The sequence below is a fragment of the Vulpes lagopus genome, chromosome 10 (assembly GCF_018345385.1).
Source record: "Vulpes lagopus strain Blue_001 chromosome 10, ASM1834538v1, whole genome shotgun sequence".
Taxonomy (NCBI): domain Eukaryota; kingdom Metazoa; phylum Chordata; class Mammalia; order Carnivora; family Canidae; genus Vulpes; species Vulpes lagopus.
Genome location: NC_054833.1, coordinates 79,540,124 through 79,555,544, shown reverse-complemented (window position 1 = coordinate 79,555,544; position 15,421 = coordinate 79,540,124). Strand labels below are relative to the sequence as shown.

At 45.6% G+C, this 15,421-nt stretch overlaps 1 long non-coding RNA gene across 1 annotated transcript; it reads right to left on the bottom strand.

The window, feature by feature from the left end:
* Nucleotides 1–9,260: 9,260 nt before the first annotated feature.
* Nucleotides 9,261–14,735, bottom strand: LOC121500243. The gene is made up of 3 exons (XR_005990342.1): nucleotides 14,639–14,735; nucleotides 11,135–11,248; nucleotides 9,261–9,287 (listed from the first exon to the last, which is right to left on the bottom strand). It is a non-coding gene; the product is annotated as an uncharacterized LOC121500243 (long non-coding RNA).
* Between the last annotated feature and the right edge of the window lie 686 nt (nucleotides 14,736–15,421).

Here is a 15,421-nt window from a genome sequence, read left to right as displayed (position 1 = left end):
TCCTCTCATTGATTTCCCAGCTTCCGGCCTTGCCCATGGTGTATAGTGCCACAGTGATAGTTTGTAACATTAGATCACCACGGCTCACTTCTCTACTCAAATTGCTCAGTGATTTCCCATTTCACTCAGAAGAAGCTAAAGGACTTACAATGCCCTAGAGGGCTCTACAAAATACTTCCTTTCTCACAGCCAAAACTTCTTCTTTTCCCTTGCCTCCCACCATGCTTCTCCTTCAAGCCATCCCAACCCATCCCACACCACCCTCTACTGTGCCTCCAACCTCCCACGAGCATACATCCACCTCAGAGCCCTGGCAGGAGCTCTTCCCTCTGCCTGGATCCCACTGCCCCTGGTTATCCATGGGGCTCACTCTCTTACTTTCTCCATGCCTCTGCTCGAATGTCATACCATCAGAAAGGCTTTCCTTTAACCTTCTGCATGATAGCAGCCTCCTCCTTACTGCACCATTATCCTGTAGTCCTGTTCTAGTGCCCCCTCTTAGCCTTACTGCCACCTGAAGTACTCATTTGGGTGTGTGTTGTCTGTCTCCTTAACTTCCATGTAAACTCTTTAGGAGCAGGAATTTTGCTCTGCTCATCACTGTGTCCCCAGCATCTAGAATAGTGCTTGGCATAGAGTGGGTGCTTTATAATGAATCAATGAATTCATTTTTAAAATGGACAGTAGGGATCCCTGGGTGGCGCAGCGGTTTAGCGCCTGCCTTTGGCCCAGGGCGTGATCCTGGAGACCCGGGATCGAATCCCACGTCGGGCTCCCGGCCGCATGGAGCCTGCTTCTCCCTCTGCCTGTGTCTCTGCCTCTCTCTCTCTCTCTCTCTCTCTCTCTGTGACCATCATAAATAAATAAAAATTAAAAAAAAATAAAATAAAATACAACACCTGGGCAGCCCGGGTGGCTCAGTGGTTTAAAAAATAAATAAATAAATAAATAAAAAATAAAATGGACAGTAACTGTTGACCTACTAGGATATTGGAGTGCTTGAATGGGATGTCATATAGGGTCTGTAGGTCCTCCTTCCAGTGAGGCTTCCATATGACTGCAGGTCCTGGTAAATGATAGGGTGAGAACATCATAAATTGGGCCTATTGAAGAAATCTGTCCTTGAGACTTTAATTCTTTAATCACAGAAGTAATGAGGTCAGCATGACATGGCCCTTTTCAACACTTGTTTAGAGAAAATCTACTTAGAGGTGAACCAAAGCAGATATGCACATGAGCACACACCTAAGACTTATCCCTCCCCTGTTTCTACTTCCAAATCCCTCTGAGTGGTCCTCCATGAGTTGAAAGAACAAGGCAGCAAATAGAATCAGGTTTAAAAAAAAAATAACTTCAGCCAACTGTCACTCGGTTCAAACCCACAGATGTAGGATTCCTCTAGGACCTTGCCACATGACCCCACCTCTCAGGCCTCTAAGCTGCTGAGCAAGAAAGTGCCAACACCTGCAAATCACAGGCATTGAAATGATGAGAGAGAATGAAAGAGGAAGGGAAGTTAGGAAGAGCCTGAAGCTCTTGGGAGAAAGAAAGCCCAAAATAAATACAATTTTTTTAAAGATTTTATTCATCTATTTGAGAGAGAGTGAGCAAGAGGAGAGAGAAAGCACAAGCAGTGGAGGGGAGGGGCAGAGAGAGAGGGAGAAGCAGACTCTCTGCAGAGCAGGGAGCCCAATGGGGCTCCATCCCAGGACCCTGAGGTCACGACCTGAGTGGAAGGCAGATGTTTAACCAACTGGGCCACCCAGGTACCCCTCAAAATAGCTATTATTATACAGAGATATGTGAGTGTGTGTGTAGCATACCTGTTATATAATGCTTTGTGTATAAAGAGACAAATTCTGTAAGCACATATAATGAAATGCTAAAGAATTTATCTCTGAAACGCTGGGAACATGGAGGATTTTTATCTCTTGTCCTTATCTTTATTTGTTTTCTTGCAACAAACATATTTGTGTGGTAAGAAGGAAAAGGAAGATACTAGCCAGAAGACAGCAAGCCTCACTGTTTCCCAGACAGCAGTGACACCTGGTCCAAGCGTTTCCCTGTGTTCCTCAACTTTACCCCCTTCCTCCTCCCGTTGTGTACTTTACTCATCCTAACATGCACGTTTCTGCTTGGAAAAAAAAAAAAAAAACGGCCTTCACCAAAAAAGAATTGAAGAGAAACAGCAAGTATCAATCGTGTGTGAGGGAAAACAATGTACCCCAACAATAAGTAAAGAGATGCTATGTGGAGTTACAGAGATTGAGCCATATTTCTCCTAATAACAACAACCACAACAGCAATCATAATACCCAATGCTGGCAAGAGTACAGTGAAATGGATAGCCTCCCACATTGTTGAGGACATTGTAAGTTCGACTCTGGGAGAAAAGCAATCCTGGCAATATGAATTAAGGTTCATGAAATGTCTCCAAATGCAAGAGAAACAAAAGCAAAAATGAACTGTTGGGACTTCTGCATAGGAAAGGAAACAGTCAACAAAACTAAATGGCAACCTACAGAATGGAAGAAGATATTTGCAAATGTCTTAGCAGATAAAGGGCTAGTAACCAAGATCTATAAAGAACTCATCAAACTCAACACCCAAAAAACAAAAAAATCCAGTGAAAAAATGGGCAGAAGTCATGAACAGACATTTCTCCAAGGAAGACATATAAATGGCCAACAGACACATGAAAAATACTACACTCAGCATCAGGGAAATACAAATCAAAAGTACAATGTGATACCACCTCACATCAATCAGAGTGGCTAAAATTAATAATTCAGGAAACATCAGATGCTCAGAAGGATGTGGAGAAAAGGGGAAACCTCCTGCACTGTTGGTGGGGATGCAAACTGGTGGAGCTACTCTGGAAAACAGTATGCAGATTTCTCAAAAAGTTAAAAATAGAGCTACCTTACCCAGCAATTACCCTACTGGGTATTTACCCAAAGGATACAAACATAGTGATTTAAAGAGGCACCTGCACCCCAATGTTTATAGCAGCTAAGTGAAATAAGGCAGTCAGAGAAAGACAAATATCCTCTGATTTCACTGATACGTGGAATTTAAGAAACAAAACAAATGAACACAGAAGGGAAGGAAAAATAAAATAAGAGGAAGGGACGCCTGGGTGGCTCAGCTCAGGGCATGATCCCAGGATCGAGTCCCACATCCAGCTCCTTGCATGGAGCCTGCTATTCCCTCTGCCCATGTTTCTGCCTCTCTCTCTGTCTCTCATGAATAGATACAGTTAAATAAATAAATAAATAAATAAATAACAGAGAGAGAGAGGCAAACCATAAGAAATGCTAAAATTTAGGAAACTGAGTCATTGGAGGGGTGGTAGGTGGAGGGACAGGATAACTGGGTGATAGGCATTAAGGAGGGCACTTAATGCAGTGAGCACTGGGTGTTGTGTGCAACCGATGAATCACTAAATTCAACCTCTGAAACTAATTTTTTTTAAATCCATGAGATTGGTCAATGTATTTCATTCAGTAATTCAACACCAGGAAATGTATCTTTAAAATATAATAAAAGGTGCTGTCAAAGATTTATGTTCCGAGATGTTCATATTAACAGGAAAAAAATAGCTCTGGTCTATCCACACAATAAAATATTAAATCACCATTTGAAACTATCGTCATGGGGGCACCTGGGTGGCTCAGTCAGTTAAGCATCTACCTTCAGTTCAGGCCATGATCTCAGAGTCCTGGGATCAAGCCCTGAATCAGGTCCCCTGCTCAGTGAGGAGTCTGCTTCCCCCTCTCCCTCTGCCCACCCCGCCTCCCAGCTCACGCTCATCCACTCTCTTTATCTCTCTGTCTCTCTGTCTCTCTCTCTCTCTGTGTGTCTCTCTCTTTCTCTCTCTCTCACATGAATAAATAAAACCTTTACAAAAATAAATAAATAAAACTATCATCCGAAGACAAGGGGCAATATGCTCATGATACTTACAAACGCACACCATTATTACATGTAAGTCATGGTTAAGAGTCTAAAACATTTTACAAGGAAATATATCGAGCTACTTACATTGGATATGAAAGAGACATAGAAAATGAGCATTTATTTGAATTTTCTAGAGTGTGGGTATGCTTTTTAAAGAACTTCTTAAAATCCCTTCTAAATTAAATTGGGGTGGAAACTGCCTTCTCTGCACCTCAGTTTCTCCATGCCTCAGTCTCCTTCCCTCCAAACAATGCTCACTGCAGGTGTGTTAAGAGTGTAGGACTGGTTAATCCATGTGATCCATTAAATGAGCAGTCTCTGAAGTGCTCAGACACTACCAGGTACATGGCAAATACAAGATGAATATTAACTATTATAACTGTGATTCTTTCTTTTTTAAAAGATTGTATTTATTCATGAGAGACACAGAGAAAGAGAGAGAGAGAGAGAGAGAGAGAGAGGCAGAGACACAGGCAGAGGGAGAAGCAGGCTCCATTCAGGGAGCCCGACGTGGGACTTGATCCCAGGTCTCCAGGATCACGTCCTGGGCCGAAGGGAGGCTCTCAATCGCTGAGCCACCCAAGGATCCCAATTACTATGGTTCTTTTATAATTTGTCCTTACCTTTCCTCCCCACTCCCCTTCTACCACATTATTCTCAGAAATTTCTCTTCTCACTTAGGTCCTTTACGCACTTCCTACCCAACCCGCCTTCAGACTTCAGATTTGTTACCTATCCTACCCACAACCTTCTAAAAGCAAACAAAAAGATTATCTGTTCACATAACTTCTCACAAACCTCAAACATCTTCCAGCTTTGAGATGCTATCCAAACACTTCAGTCTAAAAAAAAACAAAACAAAACAAAACAAAACACTTCAGTCTATCATTTATGCTTCGTGATCAGCCCCCTAGTTTTCCTTACAGACTTGCATCATCACACACAAAACAGCCCCTGCTGCTGTTGAAAGGCAGATGCGAATTTCTCCTGCACGCCACAAAAAAACCGGGAAGGGGCCACGTGCTGTTGACGTGCATCACGTCCTTCATGCTTGCACACCGGCGAGCACTGTCATCATTTTACAGAGGAGGAAACAAGATGAGATAAGTGACTTGCCCTAAAGTACACAGCTAGTAAATCACGGAGTGGAGATCTGAAGTCCATGCTCTCCCACCCCCAACACTGACCCTCACCACCAACCCCCAGGGCCTTTGTCCTTCTGCTTTCCTTCCTGCGTGCCTGCATCCAGGTATACTAGAAGTATACCTTCCAGTTCAGATCTTCTGCATCACCATTCTGCAAACATGCCATGTTTCATCCGGGACCCCTTAGGTTATGGCTTCTGGAATGGCCCATACATGCCAAACATGCGGCCTTGCCCACATGAGTATGTACACCTGTGTACCACACAAGTATACCCCTTCCTAATCTCTCTCTTGGACACCATTCCTCCCTCTAAACCCATTTAAATCCTTCCTCTTTTTTTTTTTTAAAGATTTTATTTATTTATTCATGAGAGACAATGAGAGAGAGACAGAGACACAGGCAGAGGGAGAAGCAGGCTCCATGCAGGGAGCCCGATGTGGGACTCGATCCCGGATCCCGAGATCACACCCTGAACCAAAGGCAGACACTCAACCGCTGAGCCACCCAGGTGTCCCTAAATCCTTCCTCTTACATAGTCTTCCTTTGCCCTGCCTTAGTCACTGAAGTACATCCACGTTAAGAGGTGGTTCACCTGCAGTAAACAGATTACTGAGATTCGGGCTAAAGGGCCAGCTGAGAGGTGGTGGGCACAGATCCACCTACATGCAGTCTTGACGGTCTAGCAGCTAAAACCCTGAAATTCCAACCCCAAAGAGTGTCAGGCTCCTAGGAGAGATGAGGGAGGGCTGGCTGAAGAGGCAGACGGGGCGGTGGGGGAGGGGGGGCTCAGAGCTGCTTGGCATGAGGGGGCATGTCATGTCAAGTGAGGTTGCAGCCAAGTCCTGAACCTGTCACCCTAGACAACTTATTTCTCTCTGGGCTCAGTCTCTTTCCATCTAAAATGGTATTAATGAGCTGGCTGTCCTCTGAGCAACCCCATCCTCACCCCAAACTCAGCATAGTGTCTGGCGCATGCAGGTATCCCATAAATGAACTCTGACTCTCTAAGACGGAGAGGAAGCAGGTTCTTCCAGAGAGGAAAAGACCCTCTTCTCAAGCTGTAGGCTCTCAAGAAATGACTCCTGCCCCAGGGGTGATGGATCACCCTTCTCCCCTTTCTCTCAAGATCCAGACCAGGTTTTCTTGGAGACCCTGACCATTCCTAGGCAGGGAGTGTTTAATTATTTCTCTGTGAGGCTGTAGCCCAGCTGGACAGAGTTCATAAACCAGCCAGGTCTTTATCTTAACAAGGAGCCTGAGGATCAAATTCTCCCCTCATTAAAGGCCCAGAAATCTCCCCGACAGCGAGGACTGGGAGTTCTGCAGTCAGCCTGAACTCGGAATTTGGTTTCTTAGTGAATTCCTCCATGGGCTCAAGCCTTGAGAGTTTGGGACAGTTAGGGAGAGAGGGAGGAAAGAGCAGGAGGGAAGAAGGGAGGGAGTGGGAAGGGCCCAAGAGAGAGTAGAGAGAGGGAAAACTGAGCCTCTGGTAGACCCAGGACCTGGAGATGAGGCAGGAAGGAGCTTGCTGACACGATGGTGGCATAGAGCTGGGGCCCTGGCACATGCACTCTCCCCAGACCCTCTGAGCACCCTGAGCACACAGAGTCTTCTCATGTGCAGGAGGACCGAGCCCCCAGCTGGTAAAGCTTGAAGCTCCTCCTCCTTACTCTGGAAACTGACCTCTTCCAGTCACTGTGCAGGTTTTCCCAACTATGTGCCCAGACTGTGGGGTCACCAGGGGCAACATCCGTTCCCACTTCTGTCTCCCAACAGCCAACTGGGACAGGTTCAGAGTCAGAGACTTCTTTCCTCCTGCAGATAATGCCACATATGATCATCTATTTATGAGTAAGTGACGATACGTAGGGAGAGCTCTAAATGTGTCCACCAATGTGCACTTGTCTTTGTTTTAGCACGGTTTTTCAGTATGTACAAGTGTATATGTGCGGGTCCAACATGGAACCATGAGACCTGAGTTCAAATCCTGCCTGTGTCACATACTATCCATGTGAATCGCACAGATCTCTTCTTGTCCTTGAGGTCTGATAGGGCAGAAAGAATAATAAGGCGTATTCCCCAGGGTGGTTGTGGGGACTAAATAAGAGGATACGTACGCTAGTGGGAAAGGAAACATACGTCGTGCCTTCACTCACATGAGGTAGCTAGTCAAATTTGTAGGAACAGAAAGTAGAACAGAAGTTGCTGGGGGCTGGGAGGAGAGGGAAATCGGGGGTTGTTAATGGGTGTGGAGAGTTTCAGTTTGGCAAGGTGAAAAAGTTCTGGAGATGGTTTCACACAACACTGAGAATATGCTCAACACTATGAAACTGTGCTCTCAGAAATGGGTCAGATGGTAGATTTAAGTTTTGTGGGTTTTTTACCCCTTTTAAAAATAAGTGCAAATAAGAGAATATAAATGAAAGGGCCCTGCATAGCGTGGCATGTATTGTGCTTGATTCGGTCTCACACACACACACACACACACACACACACAAGCCCATGCACCCATGGTACATGCAGTGCTTCTTTTGTAGCCGTGCTTATAAGCAGCACACAGGAACACCATTCTAGGAAGCTGTTCACAAATTAAGAGTCCCATTATTGGCTGCCTCGCTTGATAAGCACAAGTTACGTGCTAGTAGACAGGAGGGAGAAGATGGCACAAGAGAAATAAATAGGAGAAGCATTAGGTAATATCTCCAGACTCGAGGCTAATGCTTCATTTTTTTCTTTTCTTTTTTCTTTTTCACATACCTATGTGTCTGTTGGTATGTCTGTTTGCACGTAGCTACCACTCATTCGGCATCTTCTGAACAAGTATTTTAAATACCTTGTCCCACTGAACATTCCAGATCACTCATCACCATGGATAAGGAGGTAATTATCTGTGGTGCACAGATGAGACAACTGAGGCTCAAAGAGCCAAGTTATTTACCCAAGGTCACGTGGCTAGTTGATGCAGCTTTATTTCAAACTCCAATTTCTTGAACTCCAAAGTCCATTTCCACTCGCTTTGACAGGCCGGCCTCTTTCCTTATAGGGCACCCTATAAGTGCTGAAAGCGGATGTTGGGTGTGGATGTCGGGTGAATATATTCCCTTCGAGCTAGAAGAATATACAACACCCTGGATATGAATTGAATGAGTCATGGGGCAGACCCAGTGCCAGCTGGGTAGTTCCGCATGTTAGTTCTAGCTCCTGGGGCCCCTAGAGACCCCGTGGGATTGCCCATGGGGGAAGAAGGCCAAGATTGATGGGGTCCCAGGCATAAGTTAAACCACCAGGGACTAGCATTCAGGGTTGAGAGGGAGCCTTAGAGGTAGGGGAATAAGGGTCAAAAGGCAAGACAAGTCCAGAAACTAAAAGCAAAGCAATGGACTTAAAAGCAGCGTGAAGCAAAAGTACTTTGGAGAAGGTACTACGTGCTGTCCACAAAAAGAAGCAAGCCGTGGCTTCCCCTTCAAACAGGGCCTGGGACATGACTGGGCTTAGAGAGACCACAGGAGAAACACTGAGCATGTTTCTGAAATGGGCCTTTCATTATTAAATGGGCTATGTACACCAGCCGACGAGCCAGAGCCCAAAATGACAGTCTGACTCTAAGCTCTGGGGATAAGGACAAAGCAAGCCAGTGGCATTTTCCATCCTAGGTGCTTTAGCCCCTCGTCAGCCTTACAAAGCCTTACAAAAAAGGGTTAGATCTTCCCCTCCACTGCCCGTGGATCTATTGGAAAAGGAATCTTACGGGTTTTTCAAAAATTAGAGCTGAGAGAATTGCATGGGTCAGAGGACACATTGTGGCAGAGAATGCCTAAGAAGTGGAGACTGCCCATCTGAAGACAGCAGTGGGGAGCGGGACGCTTGGACAAGGCTCCCTCTTGGGCTGAGTGCTCCCCACCCCTTCCTCCTGGCTCTGTCAGGGCTAAGGCAGAGATGCTAGAGATGACACTGATCACCGCAGTAAGAAGGGCTGAGAAAAAGTCTTCCCACGGTCCTCTGAAGAAGGATGGTTAGGGGCGCCTGGGTGGCTCAATGGCTGAGCGTCTGCCTCCAGCTCAGGTCATGATCCTGGGGTCCTAGGATCGAGTCTCGCATCAGGCTCCCCACAGGAGGCCTGCTTCTCCCTCTGCCTGTGTCTCTGCCTCTCTGTGTGTCTCTCATGAAGAAATAAATAAAATCTGTTTAAAAAGAAGAAGAAGAAGAATGGTTAGCTCTGGATTCTGGTGCTCTTGTCTCAGGGCAATTGAGCTGTGTGGTTGAGGGTGGCCCGAGCAAGGCTCTTGGAGAAGGTGACATCAGAGCTGGGACCTGCATGAGGGCAAGAGGCTTAATAGATGGGGAAGCATGATTTTAGGAGGAGGGCACAGTGGGTGCCAAAGTCTGGAGGCAGGGATGATTTGGGAATGTTGGAACAATAAAAGAAGGTCAGTGTAGGGGGGACCTAGCATGCGCTACCAAGCAGGGCATGGAGAAGTACCTAGGGACTCCTGAGAGCAGACAAAGGCAGACACTGCAGGACATTAATTTTCTCATTTGTAAGTGGAGCTATTCCCCTCCCACTAAGATACTGGACAGGTGAAAGAAGTCTGCCAACGGAGACACTCTAGTCCACATCCAGGTCATATTCTCGTGGAACTCTTTCTCTGAGGACCAGAGGAATACTCAAATACAGGGCTGGCTGTGGACAGCATTCTTTTCCTGATTTTCCCATCACCCGATAGGCAAGTGAGCAAATAGCAACACCAAAGGCATGTGGTTTGGCAAGAACGCCCTCCTTGGTGCCATCTTATGACTAGCATGCAGGTACCAGGTGAGAAGCACACGCAGGAATGAATACGAGGGAGCTCCCTAGTTACTTGTCACAAAAGTTTGTGAACAGCTCATCCATGAGGACCACCAATATTGGGCACCACTTTGATGGGTGAAAGTGTGCCCTGCATCTAACAGAGCAGAGACAGTAAGATTCAAGTTCCCTGGGAGCTCCGGTCCAGCATTGGAGGCGATCAGGCTGGGAGAGGCTTCAGAAGAGATCTGTGAAGAATTTTCTAGATAATGATGCCAAGACCGAGAACTTGGTGTTGAGTTGGGTAGGAGGACTTTAAGGCTGTTCCCTAAAAAACATGTTATTAACATTCTGACGGTGTTGGCAGTGGGGGTGGTGGTGACCCAGAATTCCCTCCCACATACCCAGCCAGGGTGGAGAGCAAGGGAAGGGACTCTCCTCATCTAAGTATTTACCCTACATGCTTGCACTCAGACATAAAACACCCATGCTCAGTGGTGAAATCCCATCTCCTGCCTCCCCTGCCAATCCCCCACCCCCAACCAAGGTTGTCTGTGTCGTGCCTTGTACATGGGTGCAGAAAGAGGACTCATCACCCCCTTAGAAAGAGCCAACAGCGGAGAGAGATAAACACTGGACTAAGGGAAGACATGGCTTTGGATTCTAAGTCCACCCCTTCTCCTCTGATTGAATCTAGGCAACCCCCTCACCCTAAGATCTCACTGTGCTTCAGCTTCCTCACCTGTAAAATAGGGACCTGACTTAAGTCCTTCACCTACAATTCTGGATTGCTCCAGGGACACTACACAAATATGGGCTTCAAGAAACAATTCGGTTTAATAAAGAAGTGCAGCAAAGAAATGCTAAAACTACACGAATTGTGTCTTTCCTCCAAGAGCTCCAGGTGAGACAGTAGCACCATATTATAATAATCAGCAGCAGCAGCTTTACAGAAAGACTCCCCCTGGGATATCAGTGCTTAAGAAACTTCCTTGAGACTTTGAGAATGATTTGATTTGCATACGTTTGGATTGCAGACAAATATTCAGGAGCCTACTCACCCCACACACATAAAATGAATCTGTCTTTATTATTACAAGTTTATTCTTACTTGTTCTTTGACTTGACAGATGTCCTTCTGCCCTGGCCCCCCGCCCCCCTGCCTGCCCCTCAGTCTCCTGGGAGCTGCATTTGTTAGAAAGTCATGATCTTTCAACCAGTAACTACTTACCAACCACTTACCAACTCTCTGCAAAGTGCTGGGCACAGTTCTAGCAGTCTTCCCTCATTTTCCTTATTCCTGCAACAATCCCAGGAGATCACTGCTATGCGTAACCCATTTCACACACAAGGACACTGAGGATCAAAGAGATTAAGTAACTTATTCTGGGTGACACAGTGCTATTCTGGCTCCCAAGCACTCACTCTAGCCACTGCATGAAAGAGACAGCAGCTTCCTGCCTGTGCATTGTCCTCTATTGGTACCACTAGAGATGCACAGCCCCAGCTCTCCCTTGCCAGCAGCTCCAGACCCACACAGCCATCCACGCAGCTAGCTCTGACGTCCCCTGAAGTCAGCCATCCAAGGGCTGCTCACTTGTAGCAGATCAGCAGGACTTTCCACTGCATGGAGGACTCCAGCCTTGCCAAGTTCTGCGCCAGCCAGGCTCCTGGAGGTGGGCCTCGTGTGTTCCCATTGCATAAGTGTTATTCCAGCCAGTTCCTGGAATCGGAAATACGGCAAACCATTCACCTAGTGGGGAGCCCTTGCCCAGGAGGGACGGTTGTTTGGTTAGCTGTGCCTTCAAGGCCCTTTCCAGGAGACCAGCTTGTGAAAAGGCTTGTCTAGCAAGGCTCCTTTCTTGAGTCAAAGTTGCTTTATTTCCCCTATTCTTCAGTCACCCAACACATACTTTTCCACCCAATGATCTCTGAAATCCACCTCTGCAGCCTCTGCCCTGGCTCAGGCCCACTGCCATTTCTGGCTAAAATCTTACTGTGGCCTCCTCGCTGGTCTCCCAGGCTTCCTGCCTCCAGCCAGCACCAGCTAGGGGCCAATCCCCACACTGCAGCCAGGAGGATCTTTCCAAACGCCAAGCCTCTTACATTAGGCCGCAAGATAAAATCCTTCAATGGCTCTCCAGCATCTAAAAAATAAATACTCTCTGCTGTTTGAATTATTTGCAATGAGAATGTATTCTTGTTTTAATTTGAAAGAAAATGTTTGAAAATGCTTACTTAGATATGCAAGGGGGCACCTTACTGGCTCAGTCAGTAGAGCATGCAACTCTTGGTCTCAGGGTCACGAGTTCAAGCCCCACACTGAGTGAAGAGATTATTTTTTAAAGGAAAAAAAAAGTTTCACAGATATGCTTCCTTCCCTAAAATGCAAGTTTCTTGAAGTAGGAAAAAAAAAATCTTTTCTGTTTCTATATCCCTAGAACACAGTTCAGTGTCCTATGCGTGGTAGGTACATACTCAAGATGTGTTTATTAAAGGTCAATGAACCGATACTTACCCAGTTAAAAGGAACTTATGAAGAGGATGAGATACTCTTTGTACTTAGATTGGATCCATAAAATTCCAGCCAAATCAGTTTCTTCAGTATGTGCGAAACTATCTAAGATAAAGACCTAACTTCCATTATAATTTTTGCTACTGAAAATGGTTACTAGGCCCCTTTAGTTAATCCCTTTTAAACTAGAACTCCAGACTTGGATCTATTTGTTTGCCAGGTCTCTCACATACCAATGAAGGTATTCAAATTGCCTAGGGACCCTCCTTTTAATGAGGTCCCAAGAAAGAACCAGAGCAGTGTGGAAATTTACCAGGAGGGCAATTGCAGCCCCATGCTCTATATTCCCATCCATCTAGAACACACACCAGTGACAACTGACAACCTCTCCCACAGCTTCTGTCTTGGGGGGTCAAAAATACATTCGGTCACATACTAGCTCTGTAACCACTTCAATTCTTGAAACTGTATGTTTGCATCTGTTCATGGGTTACTTGTGAAAAACAAGTGAAACCTCATAAAATAAGGTTTGGTAAAAGGCTGATGCATTCACGGAATACAGCAATCCACTGAAATGATTACAGTTACCTATGCACAAATCTGTCTCTCCTGCAAGATGAGGCACTTGAATTGGAGAGACCATGTCTCACTAATCCTGCCTTCCTCTGAGCTCCTAGGATGTCCTCTTGAACTGATCAGGTGATCAGCCAATGATCTGGACAGAAACTGACACAAGGCCTAGATGTGTTGGCACCACTGGCCTCTAGGAAGAACAAGGCCAAGGCTATGGGCACAGCTGTGGGCCCTAACTCCAGCTGTGTCTTTGAAGCAAAAAAAGACACACCACCAAGTAAGGCTGTACCTGAGTCAGTCTTCCAAAACGCCTTCCAGGGGAATGTTTTATTCACATCCTCACTGAACTTGCCCAAGTTTGGGATTTATCCTGTAGTTCCAAAAGCTAAGAAACCTGCTTTTGTCAGCCCCCAAGAGCTGATCCTTCTCTCATCCATACCGAGAGCAGATCTGGAAACCAGATTGCTCATGTGTTATTGGACAGTGAGAGCAAAAAGGTACCATAGTATGGAAGCAAAATCCACACACTGGCACAAATAACCCATTCTCTCCCTCTGGGCCACACTGCTTGGGATGTCACATCATATATGCTGAAGATTGCAGGGTGACCTTCGTATCAGTGCAAGAGGAATTACATGAATAAACTATCTAATAGCACCTAATTAAGATAGTCTTATGTGATTCCTAGCACACAGCATGGACAGAGTGCCAAAATTTCCCTCTATGACTCTGCTTTCCTTCCTTCTTCAGATATATTTAAGATCTATGCCTGGATTAAGATCAGTTGACTCTCACAGTCCCAGGAGCCATCCTGTCTCCTCACTAATCCTCTTGTGCCTGTCTTCAACTTTAACTCTCAAAGGATAATCTTGTTTCCATATTTCTGAGGACCCCCAGGAAGTTCCTTGTAATCCCATGTACTGGCAACAATGGTGTTCCTTGAGAACAGCCTGGTGCAACAGAATGAGCATAAAATCTACAGTCAAGAAACTGGGATTAAAAACAGGCTCAGACACTTGCATGAAATGAACCGCATCTCATCATCTGTTAAATGGGAATAAAATGCTAGTAACTCTTCTCCTGAGGTAGTGGCCGGGGTCAAATGAGGTCAAAGATGTTATCAACCCCATATGACAGGCTAGTCATTATTTCTATTCTTTTCTATAATGTCTGGGAATAGGCAAGATATATAAGTTTACTCCATTAGGGCGTTCTATAGTTGACACAAACAGAAAAACCACCTGTCAAATAGGAAGCAGCGTTTAACAGGGAACCACAGGGTAGCCATCTTCTCTCTCAGACCAGCCACATCTCTTTTGCATCTGAACTCTTGGTCCCAGACTTCCCTAAAGATATGTCTGAGGAAGCATCCAACTGGACATATTTCCAGAAGAGCTGTCTTGGGAGAGGTTTGATGTTTTTGCCCCATTTTGCATGTAACTGGAGGTTCCAGTGATATGAAAGCCAAGAACTGGGTGGAGATTCATCCAGAAAATAGCCAGACTTTCTGGATACCAGAAGGAGTTCACTTGGGGTTGGACTGATTCAGCTGTCAAGCAGTAGCAAACACAAGGATTCCTTTTTAATGAGCGCTAACCAGCCCACCCCTCGTAGAGTATGAACAGCATGAGCAGTATTTGGCAGAGGAATCTACCTACTGTAGGGTCATCCACCGGTGATCGGCTCAGATGCAGCCCAAAGAACTGGGAGGTCCTTGCAAAACATCCACCACTGATAATTACAGGACAGCGTGCTGTGGAAACCAAAGCAGATGTTGACTCCCATTCTATCATTGGCCTTGATGCACATCCTTCAATACTTCCTAACACTCACCCTTCCTAAGACGTATCTCCTGACTGTGATCTCCTCATGCCATGACCATTTCCTGCCTCCTCCAAATCTTTGCTCATACTGTAATCTGGCAACAATCAGTGGGGACGGGTGTGTCAAAAAGGCCTTATCTGTCAGTCTCTAGTATCTAACATGGTGTCTAGACAGAGAAGTAGCTCAGTGAGTGTCAGGTGGATGAATGAATGAATGAATGAATGAATGAGTCGGTGAGTGAATAAGTGAAGAAATAAATTAATGAACAGAGGCCTTTGCTTTCCTTCTTCAAATATAAAGCAGTGGCTCTTCGTTTTTTCCTAGGACTGTCCAGACTGTATGGTTTTCATAGTACAACAGAAAAACAGGTCAGGGAAACCTGAGGAATCAGAATGAGTTTCAGACTAACTGGATTTAATTTTCAAATATCCAATGATAGCCTAGGGGAGTCTAGCATCAGTATGAAGATCTAGGTGCACAGATGTGGTATAAACCCTGAATAGTCACCTATTCTGTTAAGGTGATTTTTTAAAAACTCTCAGGTTGTGTCTCCATGGTGCATGACCTGGATCAATGCCACTTGTCTTCTCATGTCAGAATAGGTTCCATAGAGGCAA